Below are 8,716 nucleotides of genomic sequence, written 5' to 3' on the forward strand. Positions count from 1 at the left end.
GCTGGCGGGAACAGAGGCTCAGGAGCACAGGGACGAATCCCACCTGCAGGCCACTCCATTCTCTGGCACGACATTATCCGAGAACCACGGCTATGCAGGACGGAAGGCTCAGGAGCACCAGACGAAGATGCAGGGAAGAACATCCTGGCAGGCAGACACATCAGGACGAGGGAGATCATGGCGGAACATCAGGACATGGTCAGGGACCTCAGGCAAGACATCAAGACATGAAGACGTGGCATAAAAGCAGACAAAACGAGGAACTCCACGAAGAACAGAAGACCTTACAAGGCTCTGGCAGGCAAGAGCCTCCAGAGGGAAGTCACAATGATGCAAGGCCAAGACAGACTGAAGTTGAAGTCCTTTTATAGGGCTGCAGACCGGCGACTCCCTGGGAGGAGTTTGGCAGGCCCACACCTAGCTGGCCCTATAACTACGGAGAAGTGCTGCGGGCCGGCCGATAGGGAAGGGTGTGGCTCAACCAGGAAGTCCATGCAAGCACAAGCAGCTTCAGGCAGGCCCCACGGACATCGAGGCCTCCCAGGCCCTGGAGCAAATCCTGGACAGTTTGCAGGCGAGACCCTGGCTTGGAGCGGCCTCCAGGAAGAGGTAAGGAGCCTCCCGTAACCCCGCTACAGGAGGGTTCATAACATTTTGGGCTAGTACAGCATTCCTTCAGTGCTTCTGTTAGGGAGGTCTAACTTCCTGATATACTTCAACAATAAATGATTTAATTTGAAAAGTTTACTGCTAGCTCTTAACGAAATAAACCGTCAAATACACACATGATATATACAAGTGTGTTTATATGCATTTATAGATGCACTAGGTGAGTTTATTTCCTAGATACCATAATAAACAGTTACATATCCAAAAGAAGGATCATATACTGTACATAGAAAGAGAGCGAGACAGCCAAGTTTGAAAATGCATTTTCCACACTAGATGATTTAACAGTAAACTTCAACATTTAATGTGCCAGTCAGATTTTAAGCACGAGTAATTTCTTCCAACACATTTGTGCCTTGGAACCATTCAGAGGGAAACCGTAAAAATCAGAATGACAGGGACCTTACACACCTCAGATCGCTCAGGATAGAAACTCTGCCACAGCCCAGCTCTAGGATTTCCTACACATTAAAGTGACAGCCTATCCAGCCTGAAAAGATGGAATAATTATAAAGCACAGACAGCATTAAACCTTTCCCTTCCCAGCAGGTGCCAGGTTAGATCGCTGGGGGGAAGACGTAGGTTGCCAGTCTTCAACCAGGGCCCGATGGCTAGGTGTCCGCCAACAATAAAGCCATCAGAACTGGCTAGGTAAATGGTAGCCTCAGCAGCTATGAGATCAGAGACAGGCACAGACCAGCAATGCTTGCACCCGCCCTGGAAGAGAATGGATTTGATTTAAATCCTTTGGCACAGTGGTTGCTTCTTTCACTGAATCAGAGGCAAGGTTCAGCAGACACTGCATGGACCTTGCAACCTGTTAATACTGATTTTACAAATTCCACTTATTTTTGGTACCATAATATTTGCTCTTGCCTCATATTCATGCCTTTGGCTTGGGACATCAGAATACCAATTTGGTAATCACTTCTTGTCAAAGCCTGTTATAAGGGCTGCTTTTTAGTTGTGCTAATGGGCCTCCAACAAGGACCACTGTAGGGATGGTCTTAAAGATGCACAGCTTCGTGATTCTCCAAGCCTAAGAATTGGTGGCTCTAGGGAAAGTGCTGATCTAGGAGCAGCCAGTCACCATTGGTGGGTACAGGAAGGTCTTTTCTTTTCACTGTGCTGTACAATTCACGTTGTTTTGTCTCCTTTCCACTGAATTACCAAAACGATGTAACTATTAGGGAGCTAGCAGAAGATTAGACGGGCCTTCTTTCATTCCGGCCAACTAGGTAACCTGTAAGATTGTTCTAATGAAACTTAGAGTAGGTTACTGGAAACTATGAATATATCTACCTGAAACTAAAACAATAGATAAGAGCATTTCTTTTTTGTTTGTGAAATATTATTTGTTTCAAATATTTCTGTCTGCTTGCCCCGTAACTCGCCCTCTCTTCTGCCAAGGCAAGATCATGGAAATGAGGGCGCGGCTTCAGTCTGGAGTCTGAGAGGAGGAGGTTAACCAAATAGGCAACAGGAATTAGAAATGGATACGTGAAACCGACTCCTGCCACAGGGCCAGCACGCGTGCAGGCGTTTCGACCCCAAGCAGCGTCAATAGCATTTCCATGGAGGCAACTGGCAGCCTGGCTTAGCAGAACCCACACGCGCGCACACAGAGCCTGAGCCATGCATGGTAGAGGATTACCCGAGGGTAAGAGGCAACTCCTGCAGCAAAAAAAAAAAAAAAGTGTTATCGAAGAGAAACAGATGCTTTAGGGCTATGAAGCATCCCCATGACTTTTGCTTGCAAACAAGAACTCAGCCATGCCCTGTGCCACCTCCGCGCTTCCCTTTAAGAGTTTGGTGCAGGTGTTTATCTATAAACGGCAGGGAACACGTGCTCACCTCCCTCTCGCTATCACCTTCTATTTATCACCACATCTCTTGTCTGCTCAGCCCCTCACCACCAGCAAATACAAGCTAAGAGATGGCACATTGTTATTTTTTTTCCCTCTCTCATCCTGCTTAAGATGTCACAAAAACATATATAAAGCTATTCCTACGCAGCAACGTTATTCATTGAACTGGGGGAGAAACAGCCCATCTCATACTTATCGCTGGCAGCCCAGTAGGAGGCCGAGAGTAAAGAAGACCTTTACTTTCCCATCTTGTAGCCTTCAAAAAGATGCTGTAATTGGATGCTACTCGGGGATGAGGACTGGGAGCGGGAACCCTTAATGCCAGTGTCTTAGTAGATCAACGTTAGAAGTCTCCCAAGGAACAAGACAGAGCAGTAGCACTGAGAGGCTGGCGTCATCCTTACCTTGCCTGTCAATCAGCTTGATGAATGGTGTACCCATTCTACTACTCAGAGCAGGAGAGAAACCATGAGTGCAAGGGTTGCAGTTTCAACCACTGTCTGATACGCCTTTGGCCAAGAAACAGGTATTCATTATTCTTATTATTGTATTGCACTTTACAGCTTTAGAATATCTAAAAGAAAATAGTTTGCAGGGTGATGGTGGGGGAAGGGTGTTCCTGCAGTTTTAAAAAGCCCCGATTTTGTATCCAGGTTTTCAGACCACAGTGAGGCACGACCAATTTTCTGATCAGTTGGAAGCAGAGATTCAGACTTTGCCCTATCAGAAGAGGGAAATTTGCATATAGGATTTATCATGAGCTTGGAGAAAGCCTGAAAAAAAAAAGGGTGGGCCATATATGTAGATCCCTGATTATTGATTGGTTAAGGTCCATTGCACACTAGTGGATGTGTACTGTAACTGCAGTGTGGAGTGGTAGAGCACTGCACTATAACTGCACTACGGTTTACTGCCCATGACTCAAATCTGAAGCTGATAATCCCCTATAATCCTTCCTCATACGGCCTCTCTGGAGAAGGGAACAAACCCAGTACTGTCAAAAAAAATTATTAAATGGACTCCCTGCAGGATACAATATTAAAGCTGCCACTGATAAGAGAGAAAGCTCATAATTATATCAAAGCAGCCCAGGGCTGGAGAGAAAGGAACTCCCCAAACAGAAAAATTAATAAAAAGACATTGAAAGCAGAAGAGAGAGAGAGAAAAAATGAAAGCTCCGACTGCTTAATAACAAATAATAGTCTGCAAATAGTCTCTGATGGGATGTGAGTTGCTAAGAAAGGTTATTGCAGAGCTTGCCTCTGGTGCAGCCTTGTGTTGGGCAGTGGTGGAAGATTTATTGCTCATTAGGTTTGCTTCTGTATACACTGAAAGAAATGGACCCTAAGAGAGCCCACCTGTACATTTATATCACTCCAGTGATAAAAGTGGTGATAAAAGTGGGGAAAATGCCTTTAGGCAGACAACTGAATAGATCCAGGAATCAGCAAAGTTAGCTACTGGGGCGAGAAGCCCAGGTTCTTAAGTAGACAGCCATGATGAGTGCAGTCATTTGGAGGTTGATTAACCTTGGATATTTTCCCACATGATCACCAGCACACTTCTCAAATGGGGGTGGATCAGTGTCCTCTGCTGTACTGAAGCCAGGGAGGGGCACAGGGACCCCTCTGCTATTCTGCATGAGAGCCCCTCCCACCGGCATCTCACCTACCTGTGCTGTCCTCCCAACTTGTTCCTATTGTTTCATCCAACAGCTAATGACCACGTTTGTCCCATCTTATCACGAGCAAGCAAGTTCTCACCCTATCATGCTTTAGAAATAAAGATTAATAAATAGAACACAATGAAAAATAAGATGTTACCTTCTCATTGGGCTAACTCCATGCATTTCTTGACAAGCTTTCATCAGCTAATATTCCCTTCCTCAGGTCATAATAGAATGAGTAAAAGATGACATTTACCAGAAAATATCCATTAAGTGAATCATATAAGGCATTCCAGTGATAGAGTGAAGGGGAAGAGGGGGTGGTGGGGGTGGAGGTGGAGGGTTTGATAGATGATCAGATGATGACAATCAACATAATGTTATGACTCAAAGGGCCGGATTTTAAAAAGGTTACGCGCGTAACCTGTTTTGCGCGCGCTGGGCCTATTTTAAAAAGGCCCAGCGACGCGCGTAAAGCCCCGGGATGCGTGTAAGACCCGGGGCTTTACAAAAGGGGCGGTCCGGGGGATGGGCCTGGGCGGTCCGGGGGTGGGGATAGAGGCCTCCGACAGAGTGGCCATTGCCACTCTGTCGGAGGATCGCGTGCCGGCAGCCTGCTGGCACGCACAACTTTCATCTGCCCAGAGGCAGGCGTAAAAGGTAAGACAAAGGACAGGGGGGGTGGGAAGGTCAGGCTAGGGGGAAGGGAACGGGAGAAGGCGGCGTGGCGCGCGCAAGGTGCATAATTGTGCACCCCCTTGCACGCACCAGGTAGCAAGCGCACATGTAGGCCGCGCACGCTTCTTTAAGAAGAAACTTATGTCTTTGAGTCATTTTTTGTCAGTTCTGATCATTTCAACTTCAAAAGTCTTACATTCCTGGATTGCTTATAGTTTTCCTTTATCCTGTAGGGATGCATATTTGTTTTGAAACACAAAAAATGCAGTGAAACACTTCATTTCATTTTATATCATTACAAAACAAAATGAAAAGAGAAATCAATGAAATTCAGTGGATCCATCCTTTCCTTTTGGAATGCACCCTCGGCCACTACCAACCTCAAGCCCTCAAATTGTGCCTGTACAGCAAAATGACACTGACCCCAGGCGCAGCCAGTGCCGTTTTAATAATGGCAGCAGGCAGGGCAAGAGCGACTGGAGGTCCCTTCTGCCCCATTTTGACTTATTCAATTCCATGGATGTAGAAAGAGGGGACGGAGAGGGTGAAGAGATGGGGAAGGTTCAGAGGAAGGTTAACATTTTTTATTGTGGCAGCACTGGCAAACTCAGGCCCTTCATTTATTTTTTTATAAACATAAAATAAAATGAAAAAGTAAATTTAAAAACTGAAACAAACAAAAAAAATCAAAATGACTTTTTTCCCCATGCGCATCCCTAGATGTAGTAGGCCAGATTGACAAACTAAAGAGTAGCAAATCACTTGAACCGGATGGTATGCACCCCAGGGTTCTGAATGAACTAAAAAATGAAATTTATGATCTATTAGTTAAAATTTATAACCTATCATTAGAGGGTGGCCAATGTAACCCCAATATTTAAAAAGGGCTCCAGGGGGGATCCAGGAAACTATAGACCTGTGAGCCTGACTTCAGTGCCAGGAAAAATAGTGGAAACTATTCTTTTTTTTTTTAATTTATACTTTATTAAATTTCTTGTCATTTTAACAAATGCACATGAAAAAGGAAAAGGAATGGTTTATACAATATAACTCAGGAAAATACTTTCACTTTAACACTCATTTATAAACCAAACATAATTAGCCCACTTTATGGGGAGCTGTCCAAGGACAAAATTTATAGGAAATTAAACTCAAAACCATGAGAATATTTAAGGAGAAGAGAGATTCACATTCTAAACCAGTCAAGCAAAATGGCGCCAGCCATATGGCCATATTGCCGTACAGCAAAATGGCGCCGGCCGTACGGCAACATGATTCGAGTACAGGAGGTCGTTCCCGGACCCCCGCTGGACTTTTGGCAAGTCTTGTGGGGGTCAGGAGGCCCCCCCAAGCTGGCCAAAAGTCCCTGGGAGTCCAGCGGGGGTCCGGGAGCGATCTCCTACGCTCGTGACGTCGGGGAACAGGAACCAAAATGGCGCCGGCGCTACCTTTGCCCTGTCATATGACAGGAAAAAGATAGCGCTGGCGCCATTTTCTATCAACGCGCCCGACACCCGAGAGTGGAAGATCACAACGGGACCCCCCCCCCCCCACTGGACCCCAGGTAATTTAAGACATTTTGGGGGGGTTCGGGAGGGTGGGGGATTTATTTTAAAGTGTCGAGGTGGGTTTTAGGGATGTTTTAGTGTGCCGGTTTTCCCACCCTCCCCCGATTTACACGATATTTATAAAAACAAATCCGCGACGATCCGATTCCCTCCCCCCCCAGCCGAAATCGATCGTTAAGACGATCGATCACACGATACACATCTCTACTAGGCTTGGTCTGACCCAATATGGCAATTTCTTATGATCTTATCCTGATGTCCTTTCGTGGATTACAAACTGGCAAAAAGACAGGAAACAGAGAGTAGGATTAAATGGACCATTTTCTCAGTGGAAGGGAGTGGGCAGTGGAGTGCCTCAGGGATCTGTACTGGGACCCTTACTTTTCAATATATTTATAAATGATCTGGAAAGGAATACGACAAGTGAGGTAATCAAATTTGCAAATGATACAAAATTGTTCAGAGTAGTTAAATCACAAGCAGATTGTGATAAATTGCAGGAAGACCTTGTGAGGCTAGAAAATTGGGCATCTAAATGGCAGATGAAATTTAATGTGGACAAGTGCAAGGTGATGCATATAGGGAAAAATAACCCATGCTATAGTTACACAATGTTAGGTTCCATATTAGGTGCTACAACCCAAGAAAGAGATCTAGGCGTCATAGTGGATAACACAATGAAATCATCGGTTCAGTGTGCTGCAGCAGTCAAAAAAGCAAACAGAATGCTGGGAATTATTAGAAAGGGAATGGTGAATAAAATGGAAAATGTCATAATGCCTCTGTATCGCTCCATGGTGAGACCGCACTTTGAATATTGTGTACAATTCTGGTCGCCGCATCTCAAAAAAGATATAATTGCGATGGAGAAGGTACAGAGAAGGGCAACCAAAATGATAAGGGGAATGGAACAGCTTCCCTATGAGGAAAGACTAAAGCGGTTAGGACTTTTCAGCTTGGAGAAGAGACGGCTGAGGGGGATATGATAGAGGTGTTTAAAAATCATGAGAGGTCTACAACGGGTAGATGTGAATCATTTTTTTTACTCTTTCGGATAATAGAAAGACTAGGTGGCACTCCATGACGTTAGCATATGGCACATTTAAAACTAATTGGAGAAAGTTCTTTTTCACTCAACGCACAATTAAACTCTGGAATTTGTTGCCAGAGGATGTGGTTTAGTGCAATTAGTATAGCTGTGTTTAAAAAAGGATTGGATAAGTTCTTGGAGGAGAAGTCCATTACCTGCTATTAATTAAGTTGACTTAGATAATAACCATCGCTATTACTAGCAACGGTAACATGGAATAGACTTAGTTTTTGGGTACTTGCCAGGTTCTTATGGCCTGGATTGGCCACTTTTGGAAACAGGATGCTGGGCTTGATGGACCCTTGGTCTGACCCAGTATGGCATATTCTTAGGTTCTTATGTTCTTATAGGTCATTGTTGCAGTGATCTAGTTCTCAAAAGTGCTCTCCCACAGAGGTGCCTCCTTACTCTTCCCTCTGGCTTTAGATCTCGTGTCTGGTTGAATTGTTTTTTTGCCCTTAACATCTGGTCTGTCCCATCAGTTTAGCATGTGTCTTTGCATTTTATACACCAAATAGTACATTACATTAGAGGAGAAGCATGAGTAGGATCCTCTTATGCTGAATGCTTTCCCCATGTGGGTGTAATATGGGGTCCTGTGATATGTGCTGGCAGAGCTTGCAGCATGGCACATTGCAAGGGGTATCTGCCACTTTCCGAGTTTCTGTTGCCAGACATTAAAAGGCAAGAATCAATTCACATAGATGCAAGATCAAACGCCACAGGGAAGATGAAGGCGGCACCACCATGGGGGTCGCACTTTTGAGACCCAGACCACTGCAACAATGACCTTATGATCAGGATAATTAAAGGAAAATGTAAAACAATCCAGGAATGTCAGAGTTTTGAAGTTAAAATAGTCAGATACTTTGGAGCTGACAAGAGAGGATTCAACAAAGACCTGGGTTTCTTATCTCATAAAGAGGAGCCATTAATTTATACAGATCGCCACCTTCTGATCATCCATCAACCCCCATCCCTTTCACACCATCACTGAAATGTCTTTTATGATTCACTTCTGTTCCTAGTAATGTCGTCTTTGCTCATTCTGTTCTGGACTGAGGAAGGAAGGAATATCTCCCAAAAGCTAGTCAATTTTTATTTCCATGCATTCAAGTGGACTAGCACAGCAGCCACACTGCTTTCTCCTGTCGTGTCTTGTCTGATTACCAGTTCT

The sequence above is a fragment of the Rhinatrema bivittatum genome, chromosome 11 (genome assembly GCF_901001135.1).
Source record: "Rhinatrema bivittatum chromosome 11, aRhiBiv1.1, whole genome shotgun sequence".
Taxonomy (NCBI): Eukaryota; Metazoa; Chordata; class Amphibia; order Gymnophiona; family Rhinatrematidae; genus Rhinatrema; species Rhinatrema bivittatum.